The sequence below is a fragment of the Nicotiana tomentosiformis genome, chromosome 6, assembly GCF_000390325.3.
Source record: "Nicotiana tomentosiformis chromosome 6, ASM39032v3, whole genome shotgun sequence".
In the NCBI taxonomy this organism is placed as follows: Eukaryota; Viridiplantae; Streptophyta; class Magnoliopsida; order Solanales; family Solanaceae; genus Nicotiana; species Nicotiana tomentosiformis.
In genome coordinates this window covers 24,227,624-24,240,665 of record NC_090817.1, presented here as the reverse complement: position 1 = coordinate 24,240,665, position 13,042 = coordinate 24,227,624, and positions in this window count along the sequence as shown.

Sequence of the window (13,042 nt, the reverse complement as noted above, 5' to 3'; positions counted from 1 at the left end):
GAAACTCACTAGCGCCACGGGATTTCCTACACTTGATTTGTGTTGTTTGCCCTTTATTTGGATCTTGGATCATGAGAGAACCTTAAGAGAAAGAGTGAAATATAATGAGTTAAAACGGGCTTAAGGCATCTCATATATATCAATATATCTCAACCGCCTAAGTGGGTCCCATAGAGAGCTGCTTGTGCAGTCTCGCGAAAACGCAAATATCTCTCTACTCTGATGTCATATCGACAAATGATTTAATGCGTTGGAAACTAGACTTGTAGATATTCAATTTCGTGGGTAGATCACCCCGTAATTCGAAGTACATTGAGATAAAAGTTTAGTAGCATTAGACCTAAAGTTTAAGTAAAATTATGAACGTAAGTTGCGACAACTTTGTCGGCTTTTGTTTCATAACTCGTTTGATTTCAAGACTTATGATACGTGTATTATATAATTAAAATACCTTAAAACACGACCTCCTTAGCATATTAAGCACATCTAGTTTTACCCGAAAATATAAGTTACAACATCATTGATTCGTTTTACTTCTAACTTCTAATACTTGTTAGTCACTCTTATACACCCATGTATCACTTAAGACCAATATGATTAACTTCTTATTATCTCAAAGATAATCTCCTCTCAGATTTACATCGATTAATTTTCGGCGTGATTTAACGTACGCGAATATGAATTGTAACGGTAATAAAAAGGAGAGCAATCAAATAATATAGTATACAAGAAAAATGAATGTGTTGATAATCACATCAAATATTTCGAGTAAAAAATAGTATATTACTAAAAGGATGTAGGCATAGGCAATGTAAAGACTCAAGAGTAGTCTATTGATATTAAATAATATAGTAAAACACCAAAATTTTCGATCCAGGTTCCAGAGTAGCTGAGTAGGCTCTCTTATATGTGCCATCGTGAACTCCTATTTTGATTCAGCTTTGAAAGTCAATATTTGAAGTTTAAGGTCTAGTAATTATAAATTATTAGATTGTAAATTAATAATTTGTACATATCTTAATACAATTATAGAGTTTGGACGACCAACTCATAACGGTGGTGACACACTTAGATATATTTCTCGGCTTGATTTTTGTCACAACTCCAAATTTCCTCCGTAGGATGTCGTGATGGCACCTAGTCTCTAAGACTAGGTAAGCCTATTAATACGGAATAAAAAAAGAAATCTAAAATAAATAAATCTAAAAATTTACATAATTACAACTCTCAAAACCTGGTAAAAATAAGTCACAAGTTTCTAAGAATTTATCCTCCATGTCTCTATATATCAGAGTCTAAAGAAATAAGGAAGCAACATAACAAGAATAGAAGGGGACTCCGGAGTCTGCGGACGCAGGCAGATATACCTCAAAGTCTCCATGCGCAGGTAACTCACTGATGTCTAGGCTGATAAGATGTACCTGGATCTGCACAACAAGATGTGCAGAAACGTAGTATGAGTACACCACAGCGGTACCCAGTAAGTGCCAAGCCTAACCTCGGTACAGTAGTGACGAGGTCAGGTAAGGCCCTACTGGAAAATAATAATTGCATGGTAAAATATTTAATAATATAGTAAATATAAAATGACAATGGAAATGAATCAAGTAGCATATCACCATTTAATTACACAAAATAATGGCAAATAATATCTCGTGGAATCAAACCAGAATTGCTTTCAACTTTAAAAAAATCACAATAAATAATCAAAGGCAACTGCGGCCATAAATCAATATCAACAAGGGCACTCCCGAGGTACCTCCTCGTAGTCCCAAATCATAAATAAATTTACAATATCTCATTTCCTTATCACACCGCGGGAGCCTTCACAATTTATTTTAAAGAAATTTTTTTTTCCCAAAATAGCATCCCGCGTTTTAGCCATCCTTATCACATCGCATGACTTCTAGTAGTTTCCCCTACTAGTCACGCATATCAAACCACCCTTATCTCACCGCATGCGTATCAATATCATAATTTGCACCTCAAGTGCCCAAATATTTCAATTTGCCAAAATAAATCAACAATAATATTTTTCCATAATAAAGAGCTCATGGCTCATGCCAAAATAATTCAACAATAATATTTTTTCACAATAAAGAGCTCACGGCTCCATCACAATGAGTGCGAAAATCTCACCAAAAATATTCGGGAATAAATAACTCAACAAAATAATATTTCAAAATTTTAATATGTTGCTTCAATACCAAATTTAAAATATCCAATAATTCATATTAATAATATTTAATTTAAAGAAAATCAACCTTCAAATAATGCACAGAATAAAAGAAACCAAGTTTCAATTAAACAGGTAAAATAATTAGTAGGAAAAGATCAAGCTATTTAAAGTAATAAACATTTAAATCAATGATGAAGAATAATATAAGGTAAAATTATTTAATTGATATGCAACAGCGATCTACACAATTTAAAAACAAAATCTTTCACATTTAGCCCGTGTACACACTCGTCACCTTGTGTACACGACTTTTAACACATTTCAATTTATCACCCCAATACCAATCTTAGGGAAAATTTCCTCCACATAAGGTTAGACAAGTCACTTACCTCGACTTGCTCCAATTTAATCAAGTAGTATGCATTTTTCTCGATTTTCTGACTCCGATCGACTCGTATCTAGTCATAATTAACTCGATACAGTCAACAAAAATTATAGGAATCAATTTCATAAGAAAATACTATATTTTTTAATAAAATCCGAAATTAGCTCAAAAAATGCCTGTGGGACCTACGTCTCGGAATCCGGTGAAACTTATAAAATCCGATAACCCATTCAATTACGAGTCCAACCATACCAGTTTCACTCAAATCCGACTCTGAATTGACACAGAAATCTCAAAAATTTGCTTCAATGAGATTTCCCAAATTTTTTCAAATTTCAATCTCAAAAATACTGATTAAATGATAAAAACAATGACATATTCGTGTATATTGACCAAATCCGAGTTAGAATCACTTACCCAAATATTTTTCTTGAAAATCTGACAAAAATCGGTTCTGCTGAATCTCAAGTTCGTCAAAAATGGCAAATGGGACTAAATCCCCTGTTTTATACAACTGCCGAGGCAGCCTTCAATCACGACTTCGATCTTTATGGCCCTTGATCCTGGCCTCGGTCAAAGCCCCTGATCCTGGGCCTCGATCACTGCCTTCGATCATGGCCCTCGAGCCTTCCCCTCGAGCCTGCCTTCGATCATGGCCCTCGAGCCTGCCTTCGATCATGGAACCTCGAGCCTTGCCCTCGATTTCTGGGCAGAAGAACATTTGCAGCAGCTTTTGCAGCAGTTGTTTAAGTCCTATTTTTGATCCGTTAACAATCCGAAACTCACCCGAGCCCCTCGGGACCTTAACCAAATATATCAACAAGTCCTAAAACATCATACGAACTTATTTGAAACCTCAAATCACATCAAACAACGCTAAAATCACAAATCACACCCCAACTCAAGCTTAAGGAAACTTAAAAATTTCTAACTTTTATATTCGATGTCGAAACCTATCAAATCAAGTCTGATTGACCTCAAATTTTGCACACAAGTCATAAATGACATAACGAAGCTATAAAATTTTCGGAACTAGATCCCGACTCCGGTATCAAAAAGTCAACTCCCCGGTCAAACTTTCAAACTTAAATTCTTTTTTTAGCCATTTCAAGCCTAATTTAACTATGGACTTCCAATAAAATTTCGAACACGCTCCTAAGTCCAAAATCAGCATACAGAGCTGTTGGAATCATCAAAATTCTATTCCGGGGTAGTTTGCACATAATTCGACATCCGATCACTATTTGAACTTAAACTTTTAATTTTTCATCAAAATTCCATATCTCGGGCTAGGGACCTCGGAATTTGATTCCGGGCATACGCCCAAGTCCCAGATCACGATACGGACCTACCGGAACTGTCAAAATACTAATCCGAGTCCGTTTACTCAAAATGTTGACCAAAGTCAACTTAGATGAGTTTTAAAGCTCTATTTCACATTTTAATCCATTTTCACATCTTAAACAAACGTTCGTCCTCGAACGGGTTTAGAATTATACCTGGAGTGGTGAAAAGATGAGAATAACAGCTGCACATCTCATGCTCGGTCTCCCAAGTCGCCTCCTCGACCGGATGACCCCTCCACTGAAGCAATGTTCTTTGATCTCAGCTTTCGAACTGCCTGTCCAAAATAGCCACTAGTTCCTCAACATAAGATAGATCCTTGTCCAACTGAACTGAAGTCTAACACATGAGATGGATCACCGTGATACCTCCGAAGCATAAAAATATGAAATATCGAATGAACTGCAGAGAGACTAGGTGGTAGTGAAAGTATGTACGCCATCTCTTCAACTCTTTCAAGAATCTCAAAAGGCCCAATATACCTAGGGCTCAACTTGCCCTTCTTCCCGAACCTCATCACGTCCTTCATAGGTAAAACCCGGAGCAAGACCCTCTCACCAACCATGAATGCAATATCACGAACCTTCTAATCCGCATAACTCTTATGTCTAGATTGGGTTGTACGAAGTCGATCCTGAATCAATTTAACCTTTTCCAAGGCATCCTGAACCAAGTCTGTACCCGATAGCCTAGCCTAGCCCGGTTCGAACCAACCCACTGGATACCGGCACCGCCTACCATACAAGGCCTTATACGGAGCCATCTGAATTCTCGACTGGTAATTGTTATTGTAAGAAAACTCCGCAAGTGGTAAGAACTGGTCCCAAGCACCCCCAAAATCTATCACACACGCACGAAGCATATCCTCCAGTATCTGAATAGTGCGTTCGGACTGCCTGTTTGTCTGAGGGTGAAATGTTGTACTCAACTCCATACGAGTACCTAACTCTCGTTGTACATCCCTCCAAAATCATGAGGTAAACTATGTACCCCGGTCAGAGATGATAGATACCGGTACACCGTGAAGTCTGACAATATCGCGAATATATACCTGACCCAACTACTCTGAAGAGTAAGCAGTAATCACAGGAATGAAATGAGCTGACTTGGTCAATATATCCACAATCACCCAAACTGCATCGAACTTCCTCTAAGTCCGTGGGAGCCCAACAATGAAATCCATAGTGATCCGCTCCCATTTCCATTATGGAATTTCCATCTTCTGAAGCAATCCACCCGGTCGTTGATGCTCATACTTCACCTGCTGGCAATTTAGGCACCGAGTTACATATCTCACTATGTCTTTCTTCATCGCCTCCACCAATAGTATTATCTCAAGTCCTGATACATCTTTGCAGCACCCGGATGAATGGAGTACCGCGAACTGTGAGCCTCCTGGAGAATCAACTCATGCAAACCATCTACATTGGGTACACATAGCTTTCCCTGCATCCGTAATACACCGTCATCTCCAATAGTGACTTCCTTGGCATCACTGTGCTGAACTGTATCCTTAAGGACAAGCAGATGGGGGTCATCGTACTGACGCTCCCTGATACGATCATAAAGAGAAGACTGAGAAACCACACAAGCCAAAACTCGGCTCGAAAACATCCAATCTAACAAACTAGTTGGCCAAGGCCTAAACATCCTAGGCTAAAGGCCTCTCTGATACCGGTAAATATGCTAAGCTGCCCAAACTCTCCGCCTTACGACTCAAGGAATCGGCCACTACATTGGCCTTCTCGGCATGATAGAGAATGGTGATATCATAATCCTTAATCAACTCCAACCATCTCCGCTGCCACAAATTAAGATCCTTCTGTTTAAACAGATGCTGTAGACTCTGGTGATCGGTGTAGACCTCACAATGGACATCGTACAAATAATGTTGCCAAATCTTCAAGGCATGAACAATAGCTTCTAACTCAAGGTCATGGACCGGATAATTCTTCTCATGTACCTTTAACTGTCTGGATGCGTAGACAATCACCCTACCATCTTGCATCAACATTGTACCGAGACCAATACGTGATGCGTCACAATACATTGTATAAGACCCTGAACCTATAGGTAATACCAATACTGAGGCTGTAGTCAAAGCTGTCTTGAGCTTTTGGAAGCTCTCCTCACATTCCTCGGTCCACCTGAACGGAACACCCTTCTGGGTCAATTTGGTCATAGATGCATCAATAGAAGAGAAACCCTTTATAAATTGGCAATAATACCCTGCCAAACCAAGGAAACTCCGGATTTCTGTAACTGAGGACGATCTGGACTAACTCTGCACTACTTCAATCTTCTTCGGATCTACCTTGATCCCCTCGCACGAAACTATATGGGCCAAAAATCCCACTAAATCAAGCCAGAATTCACACTTTGAAATTTTTGCATATAACTTCTTTTCTCTCAAAGTCTGAAGCACAGTCCTCAGGTGTTGTTCATGATCTTCTCGACTCTGGAAATACACCAGAATGTCATCAATAAATACAATGATGAAAGAATCAAGATAGGGCTGAAATACACTATTCATCAAGTGCATAAATATTGCTGGGGTTTTGGTAAGCCCAAAAGACATCACAAGGAACTCGTAATGACCGTACCGAGTCCTGAAAGCAGTCTTCGGGATATCTTGCTCCCGAATCTTCAGCTGATGATAGCCTAAACGCAAGTCAATTTTAGAGAATACCCTGGCACCCTGAAGCTGATCATATAAGTAATTAATACGTGGCAATGGATACTTGTTCTTCACTGTAACATTGTTCAGCTGGTAGTAATTAATACACATCCGCATAGAACCATCCTTCTTCTTTACAAATAAGACATGAGCACCCCAAGACGATACACTGGGCCGAATGAAGCCCTTATCAAGCAATTCCTGTAACTGTTCTTTTAATTCTTTCAACTCTGCTGGGGCCATACAATATGGTGGAATAGAAATGGGCTGAGTGCCCGATAACAAATCAATGCCAAAGTCAATATCCCTGTCGGGTGGTATACCCGGAAGATCCGCTGGAAATACATCAGAAAAATCTCTTACTACAGGAACTGACTCCACGGTAGGAGTATCAATACTAACATCTCTCACATAGGCCAGATACGCATCACACCCCTTCTCAACCATTCGTTGAGCTTTAAGAAATGAAACAACCCTGCTAGGAACATGATCCAAGGTACCTTTCCACTCTAGCCGCGGTAGACATGGCACAGCCAACGTCACCGTCTTGGCATAACAATCAAGAATAGCGTGATAGGGCGACAACCAGTCCATGTCCAAAATAATATCAAAATCCACCATACTGAGCAATAATAAATCAGCTCTGGTCTCAAAATCACTGATAACAATTAAATACGACCGATACACAGGGTTCACAATAATAGATTCACCCACGGGTGTAGATACATAAATAGAAGAACTCAAGGAATCACATGATACGACCAAATACGGGGCAAAATAAGATAACATATAAGAATAATTGGAGCCTGGATCAAATAAGACTGATGCATCTCTATGACAGACCGGAATAATACATGTGATAACAGAATCGGATGCAACGGCCTCTGTCCTAGCAGGAAGCACATAATATCTGGCCTGGCCTCCCCCTCTAGGGCGACCTCTACCTGTCCGACCTCCACCTTTAGCTGGCTGTGCAGGTGGAGTGGCAACTGGTGCAGTAATCATGGCTTGAGAAGCCTGAGGGCCCTGTGGAATAGGTGAAGCCTGAGAAATCTGTGGAGGTGCACCCCTCCTAAATATGGGACAATCTCTCATAATATGACGAGTGTCACCACACTCAAAACAAGCCCTCAGAGGACGTGGCTGCTGGGACTGGCTCGGGCCTGATCGACTAGATTGCCCGCTGAAAGCACCCTGTACAGGAGGTATAGTAGACACTGGAGGTGCATAATATGGAACCCGAGGTATGGGAGTAGCCGGAATATCACTGGAAGCTGGAAGTGTTGAATGAATAGGACGACTCACATAACCTCTACCATGACGGGCTGCAACTGGGGCACGAGAATTATTATATGTGCCAGAATCTCGGTGTTACATCCCGTACTTTAATATTAGGATTAGTCGTAGTAATCCATATGAGCTTGAAGGGATTAAGACCATTCATGAGATTATAGAGGATTTATGACTATGTGATTATAAGACCTCGTAAGTTTAACAACCTTGATACCGTTAGATATTATGTTAGTGTGGTATTTTCTTTTAAGTGGTGTATTTTAGTAAAAGTTTTATAAGTATAAGTTTGGATAGTTACCATTATTATTATTTTCGAATATGGTAAATTATACACATAATATGAGAAAGTTAATGAGATTTTCTTTATTGTACAGATAGAAATTATTTTCTCACAAAAAAACAGTTATATTTTTACCAATTTAAGAATTAAGCGTACGAAATTTTTTACTCTTTATATGGGGTTAGGAAAATTATAAGTTGAAAAAATATATGTATTTTTACAAGGATATTTTAATAAAATAAAAATATATGTATTAGTTTATATAGTACTACAAGACCAAGATAGTAAGGCATATAAAGTGTATTAAAAGTGAGTAGTATTTTCAGTAATTTGAGATAATTCTTAGTTATATAGATAATTGGTTAATTATTGGATTAATGGGGAATTACCAATTTAATTAAGAAATTGATAATTAATAATGATTTGGATAATTCTTAAGCATGATGTGGTAGCCATATAAAGCCCAAATGATGACTATTCATTTACATACCATGTGGCATGTGTAGAGGAAGTGGTGGCCTACAAGGATTGTTATGTATAACTAAGAGGAAAGTACACAACAAGGCTGTATGCTATATGGTGTTATCAAATTAATAAGTATTTCATTTGGGTATTTGCATAGGCTTCCGTAAAACTGTAGTTTGCTAGCTTTTTTATGTTTCTTTAGTTATCTTATTCGCTCACCTTCAAAAACTTGAAAACATATTTTCAACTTTTTCCTTACCTTTCCATGTTACTCTTCAAAAGTTTGAGATTGTTGTAAATCTTATATGCAAACTTTGTGCACAAGAAGAATGAGGACAACAAAGTTACACCATTCAATCCCTCACATCCACAAGATCTCATTTCAAGGACAACTATATCATCACAAATTTCCGTGGGGTGACCTTAAGTGGAAATTTTAAGTTTACTCTTACACTTAGTTCTGAAGTCCATTCTGAAGCCATAATTAGAAAGCAATCAACAAGTTATTGCCAAAAACACTTAAATCTTGATTGAAAAATATAGATCTGATAAGCAGTGAAGCTTCTAGCGGAATTTTTCCTACTTCAGGTATGTTAAGGCTATCGCTTCTTTCTTTTGGCATGATCCAAGTAACGAGACGTAAACGTAATGTTATTCCATGAGTGATTCTACTCTTAGCAGTTAAGGATGTCTATGTTATTCATTCCCGTAAAGTGATATTCGAGTATGTCTAAGTATGTATCTAGTTCCCTATTGAGGTATTTGATAAAGATGTTAATGTTTATAATACGGTAATACATACATCTTCATGCATATTCATTTACCACCGTGCTACGGCCGGTCGGACAGTCATGCATTTACTACCGGGCTACGGTCGGTCGGACAATTATTACCGGTTGGGCAGTTATGTATCATTATTTACCACCGGTTGGGCAGTCATGCATATTCATTTACCACCGAGTTACGGCCGATCGGGCAGTCATGCATTTACCATCGAGCTATGGCCGGTTGGATAGTTATATATTTACCACCGAGCTACGGCCGGTCGGGCAGTCACACATTTACCACCGTGCTACGGCTGGTCGGGCAGTTACCGCTGATCATTTGGGCAGTCATGTATCATACATATGGATAATAGTCTCAAAGAGAAGCATTATATATATATATATATATATATATATATATATATATATATATATATATGTAAGTATGTAAGTATGATAAGTATGCACATATGATGGCACTTCAGAGATTCAGGTTAATTTTTATGTCTTTAATTAATGTTGACTTGTTTTTATGTTTCAGTTCTGCCTTACATACTCAGTACATTATTCGTATTGACGTCCTTTTGTTGGGGACGGTGCATTCATGCCTGCAGGTATAAATAATTAGATTGACGAGCTCTCATAGTAGACGAGGTTAGCATTCAGCGAAGGATCGGTAAGAGTCCACCTCATTCGGAGTGCAGCCGAGTCTATAAGTCATCGTGTCAGAGTTTTACTACAGAATTATGGGTAGGCCGGTACCCTATCTCATTTGATATCAAATAATCTTAGAGGCTTTGTAGACAGAAGTTCATTTTGTACAGTATGTTAGAGACCTTGACGGCCTATATGTATTCATGTTTTAAGAAAAATGGTTCATTGATATAGTGTTGCCCACTTATAGATATATATTTTGAGTTGTGGCCATGTTGGCCCATGATAGTTACAGAAGAAAAACAAATGAGTTATACAGTGGTTCGCTCGGGCCAGCACGACATCGGGTACCAGCCACGCCTTTCTAGGTTTGGGGCATGACAAAGTGGTATCAGAGCAGGTCGTGTCCTAGGGGAGTCTACAAAGTCGTGCCTAGTAGAGTCTCACTTATGGGTGTGTTGCGTGCCACATTTATAATTGAGAGGCTATAGGGAATTTAAAAATTTTTACCCTTCTTTTGTTTCCAGATCGTGCTATAGAGCTGAGTCGTAAGAAGTCTATATGAAACTTTCGCCAGCTTTTGTATGCACCAGAGGTACATGTATCACGGTAGAGCTTTAAGGTGTAATGTGGAAGGGAGGTTATGAAAGAAACAGAATATACGATGCGAGATTGAAAAGTAAGTAAGGTAAAGGTGAAGAATATACGAGATACTCAAGTACAAAAAGTTATGAATAGTCGAGACTTCAGATATAGGTTGTGTTTTAGCTTAGTTTACAAAAGAGACCCTAGTGAAATTTTTTGTAAATCCCTAAGAGTTAACATTCGAGGACGAATGTTTTAAAAGGGGGAAGAATGTTACATCCCGTACTTTAATATTAGGATTAGTCGTAGTAATCCATATGAGTTTGAAGGGATTAAGACCATTCATGAGATTATAGAGGATTTGTGACTATGTTATTATAAGACCCCGTAAGTTTAACAACCTTGATACCGTTAGATATTATGTTAGTGTGGCATTTTCTTTTAAGTGATGTATTTTAGTAAAAGTTTTATAAGTATAATTTTGGATAGTTACCATTATTATTATTTTCGGATATGGTAAATTATACACATAATATGAGAAAGTTAATGAGATTTTCTTTATTGTGAAGATAAAAATTATTTTCTCACAAGAAAAGAAAGTTATCCTTTTACCAATTTAAGAATTAAGCGTACGAAAATTTGTATTCTTTATATGGGATTAGAAAAATTATAAGTTGAGAAAATATATGTATTTTACATGGATATTTTAATGAAATAACAATGTATGTATTAATTTATATAGTACCACATGACTACGATAGTAAGGCATATAAAGTATGTTAAAAGTGAGTAGTATTTTAAGTAATTTGAGATAATTCTTAATTATGTGGATAATTGATTAATTATTAAATTAATGGGGAATTATCAAATTAATTAAGAAATTGATAATTAATAATGATTTGGATAATTCTTAAGCATGATGTGGTAGCCATATAAAGCCCAAATGATAACTATTCATTTACATACCATGTGGCATGTGTAGAGGAAGTGGTGGCCTATAAGGATTGTTATGTATAACTAAGAGGAGAGTACACAACAAGGCTGTATGCTATATGGTGTTATCAAATTAATAAGTTTTTCATTTGGGTATTTGCATAGGCTTCCGTAAAAGTGTAGTTTGCTAGCTTTTTATGTTTCTTTAGTTATCTTCTTCGCTCACCTTCAAAAACTTGAAAACATATTTTCAACTTTTTCCTTACCTTTCCATGTTACTCTTCAAAAGTTTGAGATTGTTGTAAATCTTATATGCAAACTTTGTGCACAAGAAGAATGAGGACAACAAAGTTACACCATTCAATCCCTCACATCCACAAGATCTCATTTCAAGGATAACTATATCATCACAAATTTTCGTGGGGTGACCTTAAGTGGGAAATTTTGAGTTTACTCTTACACTTAGTTCTGAAGCCATAATTAGAAAGCAATCAACAAGTTATTGCCAAAAACACTTAAATCTTGATTGAAAAATATAGATCTGATAAGCAGTGAAAGTTCTATCGGATGTTTCCCTACTTCAGGTATGTTAAGGCTATCTCTTCTTTCTTTTGGCATAATCCAAGTAACGAGACGTAAACACAATGCTATTCCATGAGTGGTTCTACTCTTAGCAGTTAAGGATGTCTATGTTATTCATTCCCATAAAGTGATATTCGAGTATGTCTAAGTATGTATCTAGTTTCCTATTGAGGTATTTGGTAAAGATGTTAATATTTATAATATGGTAATACATACATCTTCATGCATATTCATTTACCACCATGCTACGGCAGGTCGGGAAGTCATGCATTTACCACCGGACTACGGTCGGTCGGGCAGTTACCACCGGTTGGGCAGTTATGTATCATTATTTACCACCGGTTGGGAAGTCATGCGTATTCATTTACCACCGAGCTACGGCCAGTCGGGCAGTCATGCATTTACTGCCGAGCTACGGCCGGTTGGAAAGTTACATATTTACCATCGAACTACGACCGGTCGGGCAGTCATACATTTACCACAGTGCTACGGCCGATCGGGCAGTTATCACTGATCATTTGGACAGTCATGTATCATACATATGGATAATAGTCTCAAATAGAAGCATTATATATATATGTAAGTATGATAAGTATGCACATATGATGGCACTTCAGAGATTCGGGTTAATTTTTATGTCTTTAATTAATGTTGACTTGTTGTTATGTTTCAGTTCTGCCTTACATACTCAGTACATTATTCGCAATGACGTCCTTTTGTTGGGGACGCTGCATTCATGCCTGCAGGTATAAATAATCAGATTGACGATCTCATTTAGTAGACAAGGTTAGCATTCAGCGAAGGATCGGTAAGAGTCCACCTCTTTCGGAGTGCAGCCGAGTCTATAAGTCATCGTGTCAGAGTTTTACTATAGACTTATGGGTAGGCCGGTACTCTGTCT